The following is a 23405-nucleotide window of genomic DNA, read 5'->3' as shown; positions in this document are numbered from 1 at the left end:
ATCTAGCGAAGCTCGAGGAATGGTCGAAGGTCTCGCAGCTGAGATTTAATACTAAACAAAATGCAGAGTAATGCATTTAGGATGCAAAAACCCAAGGGAGAGATACAGTATTGGAAGTGAAATTCTTCAAACACGAATGAACAGCAGGATCCAGGGGTGATTGTATCTGATCTTAAAAGGTGGGCAAACAGTTGGATAAAGCAATAGCAAAAGCCAGAAAGAGGCCTGGCTACATAGAGGAACGGTCTTCAGAAAAAGGGAGGCGATACTGCTCCTGTATAGTTCTGAGGTGAGACCTCATTTGAAATCCCTTCTACAATTCTGGAGACCGCACCTTCAAAAGAATATAAAACAGGAAGGAGTCTGTCCAGAGAGTGGTCAGAGGTCTTTGTTCAAAAACATCTGGGGAGAGACAAAGATCTAAATATGTACACCCTAGAGGAAAGGCGAGATAGGGGAGATATGATAGAGGCCTTTAAATATCTCAAATGTTTCCATGCACAGGAAGTGAGCTTCTTTCAAAGGAAAGGAGGCTCTAGATTAACAAGGGGTCTTGGGATGAGGGTGATAGCAGGCAGACTCAGGAGTAGTCTTAGGAAATATTTATTTACAGAGAGGGTGGAAGATGTGTGGAACGGCCTCCCAGTGGAGGCGGTGGAGACAAAAACACTAAAAGCATGGGATAAATACAGGGGATCTCTGAGGGAGTGATGGGAATTATTATGCTAAATTAATTGGGCAGATGGGCAGACTAGAAGAGCCATACGGTCTTTTTCTGCCATCGTATTTCGTTACATCATCACCCTACTCACACCTGCTCAAACCAACAAGAGAAAGCTTCCTAAATTTGAACGGCAGGGGACTAAGATGGGAATTGCCTGACTACAGTCACTTTAACAGTTCACAAAAATACTGTTCTGGTTAATTTTTATTTCCCATATCAGCTGATTTTAGATCTTATCAAGAGGAATGTGGTGGAGGATAACAAGGGGCCTGAAAAAGTTTATGTTAAACTACTGATTTTTGCAGGAAACCTAAAAATCACACAGATTATTTTTCTTTTTTCATTTACAGAAGCATAATTCATGCCAGATTTACAATTATAAATGGTTTTTCCTATACAGAGATGATCCACATTTAAAAGGTATAGATTTTTTCAGACTACAACTGGTCACACTAGAAGTTTACTCCCAAGCTTCTACTGCCTGGATCAAATTGCTTCTGCCAGGCGACACTGGCTAAATCCTTACATTTTACCGTGCCAGAGGGGCAACTGCATTGTTATATCATTAGCAAATCCACAGATACTACGTACAGTAAGGTCAAGAGGGAGCGGAGACCAGCAAGAAAAAGGGCACGAGGCTTGCACGGCCCATTGGACATAACATGAAAACTCTCTCTTAAGGGGATCGTTTTCGAAGCAGACTGCACAGCAAAGTCAGCAAAAACACGGGTAAATTGTAGCCACCTTCAACGTGGACCTACGTGCGCACAAGTCCGCTTCCAAATTTACCCGCTCACTAGTTACACTTTGCCATTTTGCAATTTTCAGGTACATTTTTACGCGCCCGCTTTTGAAAATCCAAAAACGTATGCGCACAAGCGCAAACTGCACCCCAGCTCCACCCCCGGCATACAAACAGGACAGGTACGCAGAAGCATGCAATTTTGCAAGAGGCCATTTCTGCGGGTAAAAAAAACAAAAAACGAAAAAAAAAACCCAAAAACTTTTTTCTCGCCAAAATACCTTTGAAAATGACCCTCCCTGGTAGCAGCATCTTCTGGAGCCATATCCAAAAATGAAGCCAGAATATCTTCCGGCTACAGCCCCAGGAGAAGTGCGAGGTAGGTCCCTCCGCCAGCTTGCATTCTCCTTCCATTTTTTAAGTTTTGGAACATTTTCTTCCTACCTAGGTCTGGGAGGGGAGGGGACTGCCATACTCCTTACTCCGCCTTTTTCCGCATTGCTGTAATCACCCCTGAACTCTCGCCTCAGCCTTACTATTTAGCCAATAAGAAATCACGTTCTGTAATACAGGAGGAGGAGAGAGATATGGATTCATTTTATTAAAAAAAAAAAAAAAAATCCAAGAAATGCATTGGTTGTTATACTTGGAAACGGATCCTCAAATGTTTTTCACGGGATTTTTTTTTCCAGTTTTATCAACTGATCAACTGCAGCTTTAAGGCTGGATTTTATCAGCTCTTTAAAGCTAAAGGGAGATGCAGGCCTGTTGGCATTATGTGAAGAGGTCGGGTTTCCTGTTTCTTAAAAAAAATGGACACAAATATCCTCTAAATCACAGAAGACTTTTACAAGTGCAAGCTAATGGTTTGGTGTTTGTAAATTCTCTCGAAGCAGCGTCCTCCTCCAAATGGCGTGCACGTCCGCAGACCCGAGCGGCATCCTCCCTCCCCAAGTACTACAAGCATTCTGCCTCCACCCTTTTCCCCTTGGGACTCAGTCCCCCCCCTCTCTGGATGCCAAGCATCGCTTCCAAAAATTGTGCTTTTCAGAGAGCGCTGGACGCTGCATCGTTTAAAGCCACGGAGCCTCGTCCACTTGCAGCAAGCAAAGACGATCAGATTCCCTGAGCCGGAGGAAAAATGGCCAGCATCGGTTTTAATTAAAACCGCCCCAGAAAACCAGGGGGGGAGGGGGGTGCCAATTTAATTCAGTGGGATCCTCGAACACGACCGGCGAGGTTCTTCTCTCCTGTTTCCTCTTCTCTCCTGTTTCCTCTTCTTCTCCTGTTTCCTCTTCATGGAACATCAGTGGCTGCTAAGGGATGGATCTTATTAAATCCCGTCATCTTCATTGCAAATTTCTACTTTTGCAGTGCAGAGAAAGAGCCATCATGAGCCAATAATCTCAATATTTCTTTTTTTAAAGTTCTGGTATTTCCTTTGGCACTGAGGACTGCTCAACGGCTTCGATTGATCTCATTTTAGGAGCTGAAGCGCTGCCCACAGCGGTTCTTCATTTACTTCTTTTTCTCCTTAAACTGGAAGCACTCTGGGGCAGGGGAACTTCTCAATTTGCCTTCACTCTGTTTCATGTTGACCCCTCCTACAGCCTGACATTAGGGCATTTCCAGGAGCCACCCTGATATGCAGAAATCTGCTGGGACGTAAAACAGTAAGAAACAGTACATCAGATACGGTTTTTATTCCACCGTTATAAATACCAGAGCTGCCAACATTTCCAGTTTCTGGATGCAGGTTTTAGGACACACCCTGGTTTTAGGATACTTTCTCCTGATTCACTTTGGTTCCTATAGTGTTGGTTTTGAATGGAAACATAAAGCAGCAGCAGCATGCATTTGAATATAAATGCAAAAGCCAAGCATGGTCAAAAGTCTCCATTCACAAACTGGGTCACCTGTCAGGTATGAAACCGTGGTAATACTGTGGTGCAACCCTCATGCACTGTGAAGAAAAGAGGAAAATTGGTTCTTACCTGCTAATTTTCGTTCCTGTAGTACCACGGATCAGGCCAGGCTCCTGGGCTTTGCCTCCCCTCCAGCAGATGGAGACAGAGAAGTTTTAGTGGACTCTGTCCTACACCCCGAGATGCCACTTACAGTCTGCCAGTATTACATTGTATCAAAGCAGAATGAATCAAAACCCAACTTAACTAACTACAAGTTATAACCACTGGGATGTGCTCCCACAGGAACCTGGCCCAAATGGCAGTAGAGCCCATGATAACGTAGTACGACTTCAATGAAAAATTTAAAACTCTTAAAAATACTTATCTGCAGAGCGATGAAATTCAATAACTGGACGAGCAGACTCTCCGATATCACTAGGCTGAACTGGGCAGGACTCTGGACTGATCCATGGTACTACAGGAACGAAAATTAGCAGGTAAGAACCAATTTTCCTTTCCCTGTACATACCCAGATCAGTCCAGACTCCTGGGATGTACCAGAGCTGTTCTACACGGGGTGGGACCCGGAGAGCCCCGCTCGGATCACCCCTTCACCAAGTCCCCCAGAACCTGGGGCTTGCACATCCAACCGGTAATGCCTAGCAAAGGTGTGAAGTGACTTCCAAGTAGCCGCTCTACAAATCTCCTGCAGCGACACTTGTTTGGCACTCCGCCCATGAGGCCGCCTGCGACGGGTAGAATGCGCTCGGAGACCGACGGGGGTGGCCGACTACAAAGAAGGTACGCTGATCCAATAGCCTCTTTCAACCAGAGGGCAATTGTAGCCCTAGCCGCCTTATGTCCTCTTTTAGGGCCACTCCACAATACAAAAAGATGATCCAACATACGGAAACTGTTGGTAACCTCCAAAATAGCGCAACAGAACCCGGCGTACATCAAGCTTTCTCAGGTCCCAAGACTGGGGATCAGCCCGGTCTAAACTAGGAAAGGACGGAAGTTCCACAGACTGATTCAAATGAAAAGAGGATACCGCCTTCGGAAGAAAAGAAGGAACGGTCCGCAAGGAGACCCCCCGTATCCGTAATTCTCAAAAAGAGCTCCCTGCATGATAGCGCCTGAAGCTCCGAAACTGCGCGCCGAGGAAATCGCCTTCAACGTCAGATCTTTGAACATCGCTCTCTTCAGGGGTTCAAAAGGTGCCGCTTTAAGCACCAGGTGTAAGTTCCATGAGGGACAAGGATCTCTGATCAGTGGACGCAAATGCTTTGCTCCCCGGAGAAAACGAGCAACATCTGGATGCGCGGACAAGGATACCCCATGGACTTTACCACGGAAACAACCAAGAGCTGCTACCTGTACCCTGAGAGAGCTGTAGGATAAATTTTGGCTAAGCCCGCCTGTAAGAATGATAAAATATCCGGTACCAGGGCCCGAGTAGGTTTTACCTTATGCTTGACGCATCATGATTCAAAGACTCCCCACACCCTGACGTAGGCTAGGGAGGTAGAAGTTTTCTGAGATCGCAAAAGGGTAGCCACCACTGCGCTCGAATAACCTTTGCTCATGAGACGTTTCCTCTCAAAAGCCATGCCGCTAGACAAAAGCGACCTGCCTCTTCCAAACAAACGGGACCTTGATGTAGAAGTCTCGGGAGCCCCCGAAATCTCAGGGGCCCGTCCACCACGAGGCTGACTAGATCCGCAAACCATTGATGTCTTGGCCATGCCGGAGCCACTAAGATTACCTCTGTTGCATGAGACTCTATTTGCTATAGCACCCTGCCGATGAGGGGCCAGGGTGGGAACACATACAGCAATACCATCGTCGGCCAAGGAAGAACCAGGACGACCACGCCTTCTGCCCCCCGGTTCTCTGCGTCGACTGAAAAAGCGAGGGGCCTTGGCATTCCGAAACGTCGCCATCAGGTCCATGCTCAGCCGAGACCACTTGACCCATATGCGGTGAAAGGCTTCTGGGGATAGCTCCCACTCCCCAGGATCGAGTCTGTGTCAACTGAGGATATCAGTCTGAACATTGTCGACTCCCGCAATCCTGACTAGATTCTGTTCCATGCAATGCATCAACTGCTGAGCCTCGACCGCCACCAGCTGGCTCTTGGTTTCTCCCTGGTGATTGATATAGGCCACTGCTGTCGCATTGTCAGACAGAACCCTGACTGACTTGCCCCGCAAGAGTGGTAGAAAAGCCTGCAATGCTAAGCAAACCGCCCTGGTCTCCAGTCAATTGATCGACCATTGGGATTCCTCCACCGACCACAGACCTTGCACAGATTTGTCCTGACACAGCACTCCCCAGCCCGAGACTGGCATCCGTGGTCACCACCGTCCGCAGCTCAAGTTGTCCAAGAGGAGCCACCAATCGAGACTGGAACAAGCATATTCTGTAAGAGGAAGAGGAAGATGAAACTGCTCTGACGCCAAGTTCCAACGGGACAGCAATGCTGATTGTAGAGCTCTCATATGAGCAAATGCCCATGGAACCAATTCCAGAGTTGAAGTCATCGAACCGAGGACCCGAAGATAGTCCCAAACTCTGGGAAGCTGTTTGGACAACAAATCTCGCACTTGTCCCTGTGATAAGCGATCCCCCATCAGAAACAATCTCCTCTGGCTTGTGTCAAACAGGGCTCCCATGAATTCCAAGGACTGGGAGGGAATCAGATAGCTTTTGGCTAGTTGACCCAACCTAGTGATTGCAGCAGCTGAATCACCCCGTGAATCGCCGCATGGCAGAGAGCTTCTGACTTCGCTCGGATCAGCCAATCATCCAGATACGGATGAACCAAGAGTCCTTCCTTCCGGAGCTGCGCTGCTACCACGACCATGACTTTGGTAAAGGTCCTGGGCGCCATAGCAAGACTGAACAGCAGAGCCCGAAACTGAAAATGTTCTCGGCTGGATACCAATGTGTAAATACGCTTCGGTGAGATCCAGAGACGCTAGGAATTCCCCCTTGTGCATCGAAGCAATGTCTGACCTCAGGGTCTCCATGCGAACCAGAGGTACTCAAAAGCATCTGTTGACTCTTTTCAAGTCAAGAATGGGTCAAAAGGAGTCCTCTTTCTTTGGCACCACGAAGTAGATGGAATAATGGCCCTTCTGCTGTTCGGCGGGAGGCAACTGAATGATGGCTCTGAGCTGGATGAGGCGTTGTAATGTATCCTGCACCGCCCGACGCTTTTGCGTGTACGAACATGGGGAGACGTGAAAACGGTCTCGCAGGCACCGAACAAAATCTAAACTGTAGTCGTACTTTATCATGCTGAGGACCCATCGGTCTGACTTCAGTTTGGTCCATTCCTCGAAGAATTGTGAAAGTCTGCCTCCCACAATTGGAACCAAGGAAGGGACTGGCTTCATCAAATTGTGAGGACTTAGGCACTCCTGCAGACTGGCTTGCCCCAGGTCTGCTGAAGCGACGGCCTCGAAAGGACTGCAACCAGGACTGTTGCCGGCTGGAAGACTGTCTAGACGAGGAGCCTGACGATCTACAAGAATGAAATCTCCGATTCCCCCGGAAGCGGGACTAAGGAGTAAAAGCAACTCTCGTCTTAGATCTATCCTCTGGAAGCCAATGGATCTCATTCTCCCCCAAGGAGTAGATCAGATCCTCCAAGTCCTTTCCAAAGAGCAGCTTGCCTTTAAATGGTAGAGATCCCAACTGAGCTTTGGAGGAGACCAGTTTCTCAGCCAGAGCAATCTGCGGGCCGAGAGAGCTGACACCATAGAACTGGGCAGATGTATGGAGGAGGTCATAAAGGGCATCCGCACTGTAGGCCACAGCGGCTTCCAAACATCCCGCTTGAGTGGCCTCCTCTTCCGCGAGAGACGATACACTCTAATCATTGGACCCATCGAAGGCTTGCTCACAAAGAAAAGCTGCTGCACATGGCAGCCCGGACTCCCAGTGCAGAGACCTCAAATATCTTCTTGAACTGAACCTCTAGCTTACGGACTTGGAGATCTTGAAGCACCGTCGCTCCAGTCACTGGGATGGTGGTCTTTTTTGTTATGGCCGACACCGCCGAATCCACCTTGGGGACACGAAGAAGGTCCAGGACTTCTTCTGGTAATGGATACAGCTTATCCATTGCTTTGCTGACTTTCAAACCCAAATCCAGGGTGTCCCATTCACGAAAGAGCAGGACAGTGACAGAGATGAAAAGGGAAGGATCTGGTTGGCCCCCTAAGGCCCACCTTAACAGGATCAATATTCCCAATCCGGGAATCTTCCCGCGGAGTCTCAACACCCAACTCTTCCAAAATTGCCGGGACGAGTGGCTCCAATTCAGCCCTCCTGAATAGACGGACTACCTTAGGGTCATCCCCCTCCATTGCCTGTGGCATTACATTGTCAGGGCTGTCATCCAGATCCGCTCCCCTAGGGGGCTTGTCCCCCAAGTCCTGATCCTTCGGTTTGGAACCCACTGAGGAATCGTCCTGTGGGTGGGACGGCGCAGTCCGAAGGGGGAAGTGCCTTCTCGGCCTGTCCCCTTTATTAGAGTGTCTAGGCTGCTTAGCAGGAGGGCCCGGCGTCACTGGCAGGGACCCAGAACTATTCTTTGCCGCTTTGCGGGCCTTAAAAGCCTTATACAATACCATTATGAAGTCCGAGGAAAAGGAAGAGGAATCTGATGCCCCCCCCCCTCAGGGCTGTCCTCAGTGGCATCAAGCAAGAAATCAGAGGGATCGCCCCCCCGTGGGGACTGATGGCTGCGGCGACAATGGAGGGGGGGGAAGACACTTCCCCTACCCCCGCGGCATGCTCAGCCGCGCAAAAACTTGCCAAAATGGCCTCCCTTCCCGCTCCTTCCTGGCTGCGACGCGGCTTATTTTTCTTATTTTCAGCAGCTCCGGAGGTTCCACCCTCCAGGGAGACAGGCGGAGAACAGGCCTTCTCTGGAGACACGCGCGCGTCTCCACACATGGCACTGAAGCAGCCGGCCCGCGGCAGCAAAGAAACGGCAACGGAGGAAAGGACAGCCGAACACGGCTCTCACCCTAGCAACAGCGATTCAGCGAAAAAATACCAACGGAGAGCACAGCCCAGGCAGAAGCTCTGCTTTCAAAGTAAACAAAAGGGTTTTTTGTTTTGTACAACCTGTCAACAACAGGTCCGGTGCCTCCTGGGGTGAGTGATCCGGGCTCCCCGGTATCACCCCAAAGTGCTAGGGGAAGGAGTGGCAAACAGGGTCCTTGACCCCCCCACTACAATTGCCTCAGATACCAGGGGGGGGATGGTCCTCTCAGAACCTGCCAACCCCCTGGGAGGCTGCCTTGTACTCAAAGAACCCGTCTAAGTTTGACTAAACCTTTTTTTTTTGGGGGGGGGGGGGGGGGGGTTTATATGCACACAGATTACACTGTGAAGAAAAAACCTAAAAACTTCTACTATAGTTTTTTGGGGATTTTTGGTTTGTTTTTTTTAACTTTCTAACTAAGACTGTAGGGTTTTGCATCTCCACCTTCTGCTGGAGACAGAGAAATACTGGCAGATTGTAGTTGGCACTTTGGGGTATAGAACAGAGTCCGCCAAAACTTCTCTGTCTCCATCTGCTGGAGGGGAGGCAAAACCCAGGAATCTGGACTGATCAGGGTACAAGAATTTCTGCAACCTTTCTACCTGAAACAAAGATTCCCCACATCGGTGAATCAGCAGGTTGTTAGGTTACAAGCTGAAGTTTCTTGACTACAAACAGAAAGTAAAAGAAAACAGTAATCTGCAAAAAACAGAAGTAGTTATAGGGGGCATCAAGATAAGGCAGGCTCATTCTGAAGAAGCTACTAGCTGCTGACTGTGACATTACAGCATGAGAGTAGCACTTACCTACCTCTCCTACATTCATATCTGGGAACTTTTGAGTTGTCACCCTGAGATTGATGTTGATTAGCAGATGGGGTGGGGGATGGGGAGAATCGCCACCATCTGCCCCCCCCCCCCCTTCCCAAGATGGCCCAGCATACTTCTTCCTCTCTCCCTGCCCCCAGCACTCTCTCTCTCTCCCACCCCCTATAAAAGTCACAGCTCCATGACTTATGCATCCGCACTCTACCCTTGGCCGAGGGAGTCCCAAGTCCTGGAATCACAGCTGCAGACTGAGTTTTGTGTGTTTAGCAGCTTCTCTAGTTTCTCCCCACATGTTGCTCGCATTGTCTGCTCCAGGCTCGCCCCACTTCTCCTGTTCTCTGCAGGCTTACTGAGGAAGGGAGCAGCTGAGCTGTATACAGGGAGGCCCTGAGATTTCTAGTGTTTCCCTTGAGACCCTGCAACTGATGCAAATTCCCTCGGTGAAAAATCCTGAGAGTTCCCAGGTGTGTCCATCTCTACAGGGCAAGGAAGAATGACTAGAAAAGACAAATAGACAAGAAGATCTGAGGGCTTTAACATAAACCACCATGAACAATAAGACTGGAATAAGCTGGCCAGGACCCTGCTGACAATTTCACAATATAAATTTACAATGCACATCAGAAATAATATACAAAATATACATTATCTCGGATGGGGGAGATCAGTGTCTATGGTTCCGCACAGAAAAGCTGCAACTTTATAATTAATTACTACCACTCATCCCCTTCTTTTCAAAAGGGAAATCATCCTCATCGCCAATCATATAAAATAAATGACTACTATCGCAATATAAACCCCAGCACCAGTATCTATAACCCCAGCACCAGTATTCTTATCTAAACAGTAAAATATGTAGGAAATGTATACCCTGTAATCAGACACCCCTGCTAGACCCCCATTAGAGGCATGTTCAGTCCTGCTACTAAGAGTCGGACTTTTTTTTTCTTTCACGTTTTCCACATTTTTAGGCAAAGGTGGCCGAGATCCAGCGGTGCCACCACTGCTTCTCCTTTGCCTTTTCCTGCTGGGTCTGCCATACACTGTAAGACGTCCAAAGAAGAGGAAGTTCTTAAAAAGGTACAACTTACCTCACTTACATTTTGCCATCTCTACTCAGCTCCGGGGTCCTTTCCCCATCTTTTGCAGCACTGCCCATCGCTCCATGCTGCTCAGCTAGAGAGCGTTTGATCGCATCTCCCTGTTAACAAGTTGTCCGTCCCCGTCCCCCCCTCAAAACCCAAACGCAGCGCTTGCGTTAATTTAAGACAGCGCTATAAATAAATAGCACTCTCAAATGTACATCTAGGAGGATGTCAACAACCTACCCTGATGGCTGAAGGCAAAAAATAAAAACAAAATCAATACTCCTACCTCTAGGCCAGAGGGCTTCCAGCAAGAAGGCCACCCGGCTGGGCAAACCTCAGCCACGATTGGCTCCCAGCTGGGGGGGGGGAAGCCCGGCTGATTCACCTCCAGCTCCCGGGAATTTCCAGGGAGGTTGATAGCGCCGAGGTGGGCGGGGCGAGGAGCAGGAGGGGGGTGTTTTGGTTTTGTGCGATTGGCAGGATGCCCGCGAGGGCTCCCCGCTCATTGGCTGCGGCGCGCAGTGCGGCTAAGGCTGGAGAAAGAGGCGAACGCGGCCGGGCTGCGCTTTTTATAGAAAAGGGGGGGGGGAAGAAGAAAAAAAAAAGCAAAAAAAAAAAAAAGCAGCTCCCCCGCATCCAGGTAAAGAGGAAACCTTTGCAAATGCCAGGCCGCAAAAACGATTGGGCTCAATTAAACAGGTCACAGAAGTGCAAGCCCCGTGCAAGGGGTTGGAAAATGCATCAGTAAATTGTTCCAGGGCCTCTGTAAGCGAGTGCCTGATTTGCTGTTCGGCTTCGGTTCCCGATTGGTGCTTTCAGGCTCTTGCCTCATTGGTTAGCACGAGCTGGAAAACAGATATAGATCGATGGATAATACTGCTCCCCGCGCGGCAGCTCCTCTCACCGGCTGCACCAGCTCTGTGCTGATGGAGTCCGGGCCCCGGTGCTGTGCCTTCAGAATCGGTGGGTGCTGCTCCCCCTCCTCCTCTTCCGTTGTGGCCATGTCCACCGACCAATCGTACGTGGGAAGGGGGCCGGGAGTCCGCCTTAAAATAGAGGAACACCGTCAGCTACGGGGGGAGAGAGAGTGCATCTGACAGAGGAGTCCCAGGAAAAGGAGGGAATGCGCCAACCCCCGGGGAAATGCCTGTAACGGGGGGGGGACTCGGTCGCGAAGCATTAGCACACCAGCCAGGCACTTACCGGTGGTGATTTTTCAGAGGCAAATTACTGCTCATTTTGCCTCTTCCGTTATCACATCCCCCCCCCTTTTTTTTTTTTTTTTTTTTTGCAAGCTAGCTAGTTTGATCTCCCCCCCCCCTTTCTATTTGGTTCTGCTTTCCAGGACCGCACACCGGCTGCATTTTTCCCTGCTGCTCCAAGAAAAATAAAAGATAAATCCTCTTTTTTTTTCACCTGGGGAGAGTAGAGGCAACCATTGAAAGCTCCCCCCCATTCGGAGTTTTTTTGTGCAGATTAAGCCTCCTCCTCCCTTTCCATTTTATTTCCTCCTTTTGCTAACCAGATGAGTTTTATTTTCTCCTTTTTAGTCCTAGTGTGTAGGTGTGTGTTTGTCTGACAGGGCTGAATTAAAGCCGATTATAAGCTTTTTCTTTCTCCCAACTCCCCCATACAAATCGTCTTGAGCCAAGCAAGCCTTATCCGTGTGTGGAGTAAACACCGAAGGCTTTTTTTTTTTCTTCTTCTTTTTCCTCCACCTGTAGCTTCTTGCTTGGTATTTTAAGACAAGCTCAACTGCACCTCCCCACACCTACACTGACTCTACCCCCCCCCCCCCCCCCCCCCCACAGACACACTCACAATCTTTTTTTGTAAGTCCCTGGCTGCAAGACAAACCAGGTTGCTTAGCTCTGTCCTTGTTCTCTCCTCCCCCACCCACAATTGTTTTTTCCTTTTCTTCCTGACCACCCTCTGGAACTTTATATTTACATACGGGCAGATACAGTAAAGTCTGCAGGAGAGCGGGCGAACGCCCTCCTGGCGCGCGCACAGGCCACTCTCCTATGTGCGATTCACTATTCAAATTAGCCCCGGCGGTAAAAACAGGCAAAAGGAGGCGCTAGGGACGCTAGTGCGTCCCTAGCGCCTCCTTTTGGACTGGAGCTGCGGGTTTGACAGCCAACGCTCAATTTTTCCGGCGTCGGTTCTCGAGCCCGCTGACAGCCACAGGTTCGGACACCGGCAAAATTGAGCATCTGGTTTTTGAGCCGCCGGCCGACTTCAAATTATTTTTTATTTTTTTACTTTTGGAAACTTTCGGGACCTCCGACTTAATATTGCTATGATATTAAGTCGGAGGGTGCACAGAAAAGCAGTTTTTACTGCTTTTCTGTGCACTTTCCTGGTGCCAGAAGAAATTAGCGCCTACCTTTGGGTAGGCGCTAATTTCTGAAAGCAAAATGTGCGGCTTGGCTGCACATTTTGTTTTCTGAATCGCACGGGAATACCTAATAGGGCCATCAACATGCATTTGCATCTTGCGGGTGCTATTAGGTTTGGGGGGTTGGACGCTCATTTTCGGCCCCTTACTGAACAAGGGGTAACGCTAGCGCATCAAACACGCGTCCATAGAGGGTTAACAGTGCGCTCCATCTGAGCACACTGTACTGTATCGGCCCGTTAGTGCTGAACCTTGTAGTTTGGTCACCAAGTAAAGGCAAAAAAAAAAAGACAGCTTCCCTACTACCCTAATACAGGTGGTATTAAGGGCCAGGGGGCATAAGGTACAGATCCTAACAGCCTTGGTCAGTGGAACGACCGTAATGAGGCCATACTTACAGCTCCTTCCCACCCTGAGAACCCAAGGGAGCATCCAGTATGCCACTACAGTACTGAGCAAAGGAAAGCAACCATAGCCCGCTGGATCAAAGAAGTCATCAAGGCGGCCTACGTAGAAGCAGGCAAGCCACCGCCTTTACAAGTCAAGGCCCATTCTACTAGAGCCCAGGCAGTGTCCTGGGCGGAAACCAAGATGCTGTCACCCGCCGAGATCTGCAGAGCGGCAACATGGTCCTCCATCCACACCTCCAGGTTTTACTGCCTGGATGTTCAGGCTCGGGAGGACACATCATTTGCAAGGGCAGTACTAAGTGGGTCACAGGCAGCCTCCCACCCAATTCGGGAGTAGCTTTTATACATCCCATTGGTCCTGAGTCCATCTGCTACACACTAGGAAATGGAGAAAATTACTTACCTGAATTTCGTTTTCCTTAGTGTAGATAGATGGACTCAGCATCCCACCCACAGCTGCCGTTACTCATGGAATTCTCGGGGGGCATCCCCGGGAGCGAGTGATTCACGGGTAAGCCATGCTTTCCTTCATCTAGGACACCCATCCTACCAGGGTGTCAATGTTTCTCGCTTGAGGGCACTGGCGGTCTCCAGCTATAGCCAATTCAACCAGTTCAAATTAATCAAGTTGACCAAGTTATAAAGTTAAGTTATTCAAATTATTCAGTCATACATATATCCGCAATGCTTTTCGAGGAGAATACTGAAGAGCTGCACTTTTTGCAGGGGTATATGTACTAGGGCTGACGTCAGATTGAAATCTGATCTGTCTCCAACTGCTATCAGGAGTACACTATACCCATTGGTCCTGAGTCCATCTGTCTACACTAAGGAAAACGAAATTATCACATAAGTAATTTCTCCAATATTACCTATATTAAAGAACAAAACCTCCTCTTCCATAGATTTCACTAACCTTAGGCCCATAGCTTCTCTAACTTCACTCGAAAATATTGGAGTCAGTAGTCTTACATCAATTAAATAAATTCCTTACAGAACATGATATTTTACACCCAAATCAACATGGGTTTAGAAAAGGCCACTCTACTGGAACTCTACTTTTATCCTCATTTGATACATAGCTGAGAGGTTTTGATTCCAACACAGATTTTATTTTAGTGCTTTTAGATATTTCTGCTGCGTTTGATACGCTAGATCACAAAATATTACTATCAAGTCTTCAATCTATCGGAATTCACTCTACAGTTTTAAATTGGTTCGAAAGTTCTCTCACAGATCGTTCTTGTCTTCCCAACTCACAAAAAAACACAGCCCCGGACATCCCAGACGACCAAGCTCAAACCAAGGCCAATGAACTCGCCTCCTTTCAGAAAAAAATCTCCAACCTACTAGCACTCCTCCCCACCAACACAACTTCTTCCCCTTTCGCCACCTCTTCTTATGCTGGAGCTAACCTCGACGCCTTCATACCCACATCTTCATTGGAGATAGAGTCCCTACTAAAGAGAATGAAACCATCCAGCCACCCATCCAACCACATCCCAACAAAACTACTCTTACTGATTCCGGACACCATCTCCAAACCTCTGGCTGATATTATAAACTGCTCCTTAGCGCAAGGAATATACCCAGACATGCTAAAACTTGCCTCCCTCAAACCCTTCTGAAGAAACCAAACTTGGATACAAGAGAACTCACCAACCTCCCTTTTGTGGCCAAACTCATGGAGAAACTGGTCAAACTGGTCAACACTCAACTTTCAGATTACCTAGAAGACCATAAAATTCTCTTCCCTTCTCAATACGGTTTCCGTAAGTCTTTGAGGACGGAAATCCTCCTTATCTCCCTCTCAGACCATATCATCAGGGGTCTAGACAAAGGCCAATCATTCCTGCTAGTACTTCGACATCTCAACTGCATTTGATACCGTGAACCACTCCATCCTTCTAAATCGCCTATCAGACATCGGTATATCACATCACCCCTGTACTCCAACATCTTCACTGGCTTCCAGTCAATGCCAGGATAACATACAAAACCCTCACTCTAGTCCACAAAACCCTACACAACCAAAATATGCATTGGTTTAATGAATACCTGACTTTTCACAATGCCATCAGACCTACAAGACAGCAACACTGAGCAACATTGAATATCCCTTCGCCCAAAGAATGCAAGCTCAGCTCCACCAAAGCTCGGGCACTCTCACTAGCTGCCCCCATCCTCTGGAACAATCTCCCCTCTTCACTACGACAAGAAGCATGCCCTAAAAAATTCAAACAAGACCTGAAAACCTACTTATTCAAAAAATCTTTCACTGAACAACACACCATCCCCACATAACACCCACTCCCCCATCCCCCTGTCTAGTCCTCAATCCGCCTCCTTTGTAAAAGTGACTTATTGTAAACGATGTAAATAATGACTCTGTTCAGCCCTAAAAATTACACTCCTTGACCACCTTCTTATTACTTGTTGAAAATTATTCCTTTTTTTTTCTAACAGTTCTTTGTTACACTGTAAAGCTATTGTTGCTGAATTATGTTTTATGTGAACCGATGAGATGTTCCCAACGTTCATCGGTATATAAAAAAATATCTAAATATCGGGAACGGTCCTTAGATGGTTCAATTCTTTCCTTAGTAATAGATGCTTCAAAGTTAAAATCAACAACAAAGAATCCCCGAGCATCAAATCATCACTAGGGGTACCCCAAGGCTCCTCACTGTCTCCCACCCTCTTCAATATATACCTCCTCCCCCTCTGCCAGTTGCTAACAAACCTTAAATTAAAACATTATCTCTATGCCGATGACGTACAGATTCTGGTCCCCATAACAGAATCTCTAACGAAAACACTCATGTTCTGGAAAAACTGCCTCCAATCCATCAACCTCCTCCTCACCAGTCTAAACCTGGTCCTCAGCTCAGCCAAGATGGAACTTCTCATCTCTGACGACCACACCGATCCACCTCCACAGACCCCTCCGAATACCACAATCACAAAAGTAAGAGACCTTGGAATAATACTCGACAGCCGCCTGAACTTAAAGCAATTCATCAATAACACAACCAAGGACTGCTTCTTCAAATTACAAGTTCTAAAAAGACTCAAACCACTCCTACATTTCTGTGATTTCAGGACAGTCCTCCAAGCCATGCTTTTTGCCAAGATAGACTACTGCAACGCCTTCCTTCTGGGTCTCCTCACCTCCGCCACCAAACCTCTTCAGATGCTCCAGAATGCGACTGCCAGAATCTTGACAAACACCAACCGGGGAGATCACATTACACCCATCCTCAGGAACCTACACTGGCTCCCAATAAATTTCAGAATCTTACACAAGTCACTCACCATCATCCACAAAACCATTCACAAACAACTCCCGCTCGACCTTCAGATCCCATTTAAACCCCACACCTCTGCAAGACCCATCAGAGAAGCTTACAAATAAACTCTGCACATCCCCACAACCAAATCCACTCGTCGTACAGACACCAGAGAAAGGGCATTCTCGACAGCGGGACCTGCAATCTGGAATGCCATCCCACCAGATATCAGACTGGAACCCTACCTTTTTGACATTTTGGAAAAAATTCAAGACCTGGTTGTTTCAACAGGCCTTCCCTTAACTGGCTCGATCCATCTATAAGTGCCACTTAGACAGAACTCTCTATTTTATGTTTCTAGACATCTCCATTATGCCGCTTGTTAAGTTTACTTAACTTATCTCCATTATGCCTTATCTTATCTCCATTACGCCGCTTGTTATACTTATCTCCATTATGCTGCTTGTTAAGTTTACTTAGTCTTACCTTAGCTTCTAACTACCTCAGCTACCTCAGTTCCCAAGTTTGCCAGACCTTGTTTTATTGTAACTTTACTTCTTTCTTCAATGTTAAGGTTAATGTTATTACCCCCCGTTCCTTGTAAACCGATATGATATGATTGGAATCATGAATGTTGGTATAGAAAAGAGTTAAATAAATAAACAAACAAACAAACATTGGTTCTTGTTCTTCACAACCTTACCCTCAAGTCAACAGGAGTTGCACAAGGGTCTTCTTTATCCCCTATACTGTTCAATATATATCTATTACCACTTTGTCAAATATTATAGTCATTAAATGTGCAATTTAAAATCTATGCAGATGGTATACATCTATTCGTCCCATATAAATCATCTTGGTTTGAGACTCTTTCCTTAGTCCAACTTTACATTAAAACAATAGAAAAATGGCACACCCATAGTCGTCTAAAACTGAATGCAAAAAAACCTAGAAATATTATTTCTCAGCTTTATTGAAAACCCAAGTAATGCTCCGCCTTCTCATATCACTATAGGTAATGAAACTATCTCAATTAACAAATCAACACAAAATTTAGGGATTCTATTGTATTCGAATTTATCGTTATCTCAGCACATTTAAAAAATAGTTAAAAATTCTCTCTTTAAATTACATTTGTTAAAATGATTATGACCGTTATTTTTTCATGATTTTCAATCAGTACTTCAATCGTTGATTTTTTTCGGGTTTAGATTATTGTAACGGTCTATATCTTGGTCTACTCGATGCAGTCATTAAACCATTACAGCTAATTCAGAATTCTGCTTCAAGGGTCTTTACCAGTACTGCAATGAAACACATTTCCCCTATTTTGCTTAAGTTGCATTGGCTGCCAGTCCACTATAGAATTTTGTATAAAATTGTGATGATAATTCATGCTTTATTAAATAGCTCTGATTCCATCTGGCTGTGCACAATTTTAAGAGTATACAAACCACCAAAAGAGCTCAGATCTGCTACTAAGAACTTGTTAGAGATTCCTTATGAATCACAGGCTACATTAAACCTTACAAGACAAAGAACCTTTTCAGTAGCAGATCCCATTTTGTGGAACTATTTACCAAATGCCCCAAGACAAATTGCAAATAGGAGTGATTTCAAGAAAGCATTAAAAACATACCTTCTTAAAGAAGCTTTTGGAAATATAGAGCTTAGGCAGTAAGAAAGTTAATCAGTAAGACAATGGCTAAATTTTAGAGGCTGGTATTTTGCTTATAAACCTTTATGTTAGGACTCTTTGCTCCTTCGTGTTCTACCTGTTCTACTTGCTTAGCTGGTGTTTAAATTTTTAGTTTTGTTACGATTTATTGTATTTTTCTCCAACTGTATTTTTATTTTATTTTATTTATTTCTAGCTAATTATATGGTAAAGGATTATGATATAAAGCGGTTTTATTTTATTTTATTATTTTTTTTTACTATTATTGTAAACCGTTTTGGTCAATTTGCATTGTTAAGACAGTATATAAAATACTTTAAATCAATAAATAAAAATAAATAAATGCCCCTTCAGTGATACCCTAATACCGCCTCACTGCAATCACAGAGGGCATCTAGCCAGCACCTTTAACACAGGCACCAGATGCACAAATATGCCTTCCATCGGAGGAACCCCGAGGGGCCCATGAGCGCCACCACACTGAGAGGCAAGGTAACTACCCCAGGAGAAGTAGCGAGTTTCCTTCAACCTTGCACCACCTTAGACAGGAACACTGTCACCCTAGTAGCCCCAGAAGAGACAGCTGTGCTTCCTCTGAGCGCCGGCTTGCAGGAGAAGCAGGCCATTTCAGCCACCTCAGGACAGCCTGTTACCCTTAACTGTCGGCTTGGGGGAAAATAAAGACACCCCATTCCCTGTCGCCCAGCATTGTTTCATCAGCCATACGCCGTCCTGAGCAGAAGCGGCTCAACAGTGGATACCCCCGGGAGGTCTGGCACCGAACCAAACGTGCTCATTGTAGCACCTCCACTCCCTTGAGTGAGACCCACCGCCCAAATAGGCACCTTAATGAAAGCATCGTTTGGCAGTGCTGCGAACGCAGCCAGAATCCCACCTGCAGGAGGCGAAAAGAAGGAAAAATTTGAAAAAACCTTCTCAGTACCACCTCGGGAAGTGAGACCCCCTCCCCTCCACGCAATGACCCAACACATCCCGGGTCCCACCCAAACCTATTCGTCGGTGGCAGCCGGCAGCATTCCAAATGTAACTGCTACGCCCTCACCCGGCAGGAGCGCCACCACCAGTTCTCGTCTGGGAATTGGGCGAAGACGCGGCGTCCGCTGTCCCGTATCACTGGATGAAGACCCGCAAAACTACACTTTCCCCCATGGCGGAGCTGGTAGTGCCAAGAAATGTTCTAGTGTGTGGCCAAATGTACAGCAAAGTGGTACTCTTCCTTGCTAATAATCTAAGTGCTACCCACCAGGTGCTGGGAAAGGGGCTGGTGGTAAAAGGGGTTTATCACCCCATCCCACCCCCCCGGAACCTTTGTTTCTTAGTGTCCAGTCAGATGAATCCAGAACAAGTGGGTTATGCATTCCTACCAGCAGATGGAGATGGAGTAATCTGATGTCACAGGACGGTATATACACCCCTGCAGTTACATCAGCCTGCCAGTATTCTCAGTCTCCAGCAAATGGTGGACGAGCATCTCCCACACTGGGGATTGCTTCATTTTAAAATAAAAGGACAATTAAGGATAAAATACGCCTCGCTCTCCTGTGGTGATACTAAGTGGTCCCTCCTCCAGTTAAGAGTTCCTGAAGTGATTTCCATGGTCCCTCAGATGTGTGCCTTGTCTAGTAGCTGGTTTTGCTGGTGTGGACTTAGCTGCTTGAGCAGCTGAAAAGCAGGGGGTGCAAGAAGCCGAGCCCGGCGGTGACAACACATGCCCTCTCCCACCGCCGCTGGAGACTGTCTCTTTGCTCAGCCAGGTACGACTGAGCTCCGGTAAGTTGTGCAGGGTTTCCTCCTCCCCCGGTCTCTGTGCTCGGCACGCTGGTCTGACATTTGTTCTCCTCCGTGGGAGGTTGAGGGATGTGGGCAGCCTGGCAGGTTGAGCAGTCTTCTTAGGCTAGGCCCCACTCTGAGGCTTTTTGCTGTGCGCTGTGTGATAGGCCGCAACAGCTTTTTGCGCGCTAAGGCTGCTCTCTTCATGATTGTTGGTCTGGCTTTTGCGTCTTGCTGTGGGTCCAGGTGTGCCCGGTTTTTGGGCGCACAGTGGGGCCTTGTAGTCTGTGTGCCCATGTTAAGCGACTCGTAGTGGTCGTGCACTTACCTATGCGCACAAGTAGTACTGTGCGCTTAAGTTTTTTTGTGTGTTTACTTTTTGGCTGCCTAGGTATGTGCTTAGGTGGATGCACCTAAGTGTTAAATGCATAATTTCTAGGCGCCTAGTTGAGCGCCTTTCTCCAAAAAAAACAAAAAAAAACCCAGCTGGCTGCCACTCTGTGCATGTCGGCCATCATGGTGCCTGTGCCTAAGAAGCCTCTGCGTCTTTCTCTTTGCACTGCTTGTTATATATGGGCATTTAAGCAAGGAGTGCCCGCTGTTTGGAGCCTCAGAGTGAGTTGTATTCCTATGATTTCACTAGGCCTGGTTCTTCCCAGCCGGATGTGGGTCTGGGTAAAGACGATTCTGGTGAGGTGCTTGATTTTGGTACTCCAACTGGTTCCTCAGTAGGGGAAGGTAGCTCAGTCAGTACACCTCAGGTGCTTCCCAATCTGGATGCTTCTTCTTTCTCATGGGTAGAATTTTTCCAGAGTTTGCAGTCCTTTCTTCAGGCGCAGTTCTCGGCCTTGTCCCATGCTCCTAGAGCAGAGGCGCAGAGGGAATTGCCTGGATTTTTTGTTGGGTGCCGGATTACTGAAGCAGCAGCGCGTCCTCTGGATGGAGATCGGGGGGGGGGGGGGGGGCATGGATGATGACATAGATCCTGCCTGGTGAAATTCTCCTGGATTAGAACCGTATGGCACTATGTTACTGTTCTTTCATAAAGATGAACTTCCAGATCTGATTTCCAAAAGGGATCGGATTTTGGAAGGTCTGTACCCTCTGAATCCAGTGGTAAGTGAGCGCTTAAGTTTTTCCCCAAGGTAGAAATGCATTTATATGGAGGAAGTGACGTCACTTCCCATGCCGGCTGCTTCTTAGCGGAGCTCTCTGCCCCCGGAGCGTTTTTTGCCAACCAAACTGTGAAAACCCACCCAAATCGCAGCGTTTCTTCGCGCTCTGCAAGCGGATAGCAACAGGACCATGGCGCAAAAAAAAAAACCCCGTGGATTTTGCTAAGTTCTCCTACATGAAAGGGGGAGATGCCTCGGAGCTCCAAGACCCTAAAATGGCGGCGGCGGCCGCGATGGAAGACGCGGAGCATGTGGATTCCGACCCGGACTTCCCGGACTCGGAGCGTCCCCTTCAATCAGAGATGCGATCGTGGTTTATGGAACTGCGGCGTGATATTAAGGGGTTCAAAACAGAGATCGCAGAAACACTACAGGAAATGAGGGAGGATAACGCAGCCCTGGGCCGCAGAGTGGACGAAGCAGACCTTCGTTTGGATGAACACGAGGAGCGCTGGCAGCAGCAACAGCAGGAGGTCAAAGCCCTAAAATTAATACAAACGGACTTGGAGGACAAACTTGAAGATCTGGAGAACAGATCCAGATGCTATAACTTAAGATTTAAGGGTATTCCTGAAACAGAGGAATATCAGGACTGTACATCAATTATTCAAAAAATTTGTCTTTGGATTCTGGGGACTCCGGAGAGTGGACCTGGGGACACTACATCTGACCCTGGGATAGAGCGTGCCCATCGGTCACTGGGACCTAAACCTGGCAATAAGGCACGTGACGTTGTCTGCTTTCATTCCTATGCTTATAAGGAAAAGCTTGCAGCAGCGGCTAGGAAGCAGCGGGTCTGGAGTTGGGAAGGGAATGAAGTTTCTATCTACGCAGATTTAGCTTCCAGCACTCTGCGCAAGCGTATGACTCTTCGACCGGTTACCACTGCTTTGGCTAAGGCATCCATTCGCTATAGATGGCTGTTTCCTTTCAACCTTTGGTTCCAAGTGGATGGGAAATCTTATAAGGTCCGTAGTTTGGATACAGCGGTGCAAGCCCTGAAGGCTGCGGGCATCACAGCGGACATACCTATGCCAAAAGAGGTGGCTCCTTCCAGTTCCAGACCAGCAGCGCCACGCTGGCAACGTGTTACCAAAGGAGGCCGCAGACTTCGACGGAATGCCAGCGACATCGGGGTGGCGGAGACTCTCACCTGATAACTAGACAGTTTGTTTGTTGAGGGTCTTCATGACTGTTTCAAAAACTGGCTGCTTATTCAGTTTTGCTTTAGCATATATGGTCAGTTATACCATATGGTGGGTACATTCAGTTACTGTTATGTTTGCTATTGTTATTGGATCATTTAGTGACCGCTCCGGGGGAGGGGTAGAATCCGCTACCCGGCATGGTTTCCTTCCTCCATATTCCTCTCTGGAGGGAGAGAAACCCTCCAGGATACTTGGTGGGAGGGGGGGAGGGGGGAGTTGGGCTTCACACTGAATGGTTTCGCACATATATGGAGAGTTGTTATGCGGGTGGTATGGTCTGGGGTTCCCCTTATATTGGATGGATTTAAGAGCCTTTTTATGGCACCGCAGGGTTTGAATTTTCTTTTTGGCACAGAACATGCTGGCCTCTTTGGTTCCTGGCATTGGGCTATGGGGAGGAGATGGGATACTAAGAATATGGCCACGATTACTTTCTTCTCCCTTAATGTTAAGCGTTTAAACTCTGGTAGGAAAAGGAAACTTTTATTTCAGGAAATGGAAAGGCTATCAGCACACGTGGTTTATGTACAAGAAACTCACCTTCTTAAGCGTTATGAGGGCCTACTACGTTCTGACAAATATCCGAATCAATTCTGGGCAGCAGCGACACCTGCCTCTAAATATTCGGGTGTGGGTATTTTAATACACAAAGATATTCAATTTGAGGTACGGAATATACTATCTGACCCACAAGGTAGATACCTTCTCCTTCATGTGGTTTTGGGTGGGGAGTCTTATACCCTTTGTTCCGTGTATGGTCCTACTTCTCAGAAGGAAGCTTTTTATACTAAATTGCATAAGATATTAGCAGACCACATGGTAGGCAGTGTTATTCTGGGTGGGGACTTTAATTTGACGCTCAATCCTCGGATTGATAATTCGGCGGGATCCAGTTCTGACCCGGCTTTGGCTCGGAGGGCGTTTAAACAGGTGATCACGCTTATTGCCGGGGTGGATATCTGGCGTTCTCGCTTTCCTACCTCTCGTAGCTATACCTATTTCTCATCCCCGCACAACAGCTATTCTCGCTTAGATATGTTTTTGCTTGATCGGACTAAACTTAATACAGTTACTGCGGTAGATATTGAGCCCATAGTTTGGT

General features: G+C 47.3%; 1 protein-coding gene across 5 annotated transcripts in view; it reads right to left on the bottom strand.

Annotated features, from left to right (window-relative positions):
• CYLD (CYLD lysine 63 deubiquitinase) overlaps positions 1-11398 on the bottom strand; it is a 102331-nt gene extending 90933 nt beyond the window's left edge. Inside the window, exon 1 of one of the 5 annotated variants that reach the window (XM_029608529.1) lies at positions 10637-11398. The gene's annotated coding sequence lies outside the window, so the exon portion shown is untranslated. Of the gene's footprint in view, positions 1-10353; positions 10603-10636 lie in introns of those variants that run through there. The other 4 variants (XM_029608530.1, XM_029608525.1, XM_029608526.1 and 1 more) reach the window with 4 other exon arrangements.
• Positions 11399-23405: the final 12007 nt, after the last annotated feature.

This window comes from Rhinatrema bivittatum, chromosome 7, assembly GCF_901001135.1.
Source record: "Rhinatrema bivittatum chromosome 7, aRhiBiv1.1, whole genome shotgun sequence".
Taxonomy (NCBI): Eukaryota; Metazoa; Chordata; class Amphibia; order Gymnophiona; family Rhinatrematidae; genus Rhinatrema; species Rhinatrema bivittatum.
Note: the sequence above shows the minus strand (reverse complement) of the source record. Positions and strands in the feature narration are given on the sequence as shown.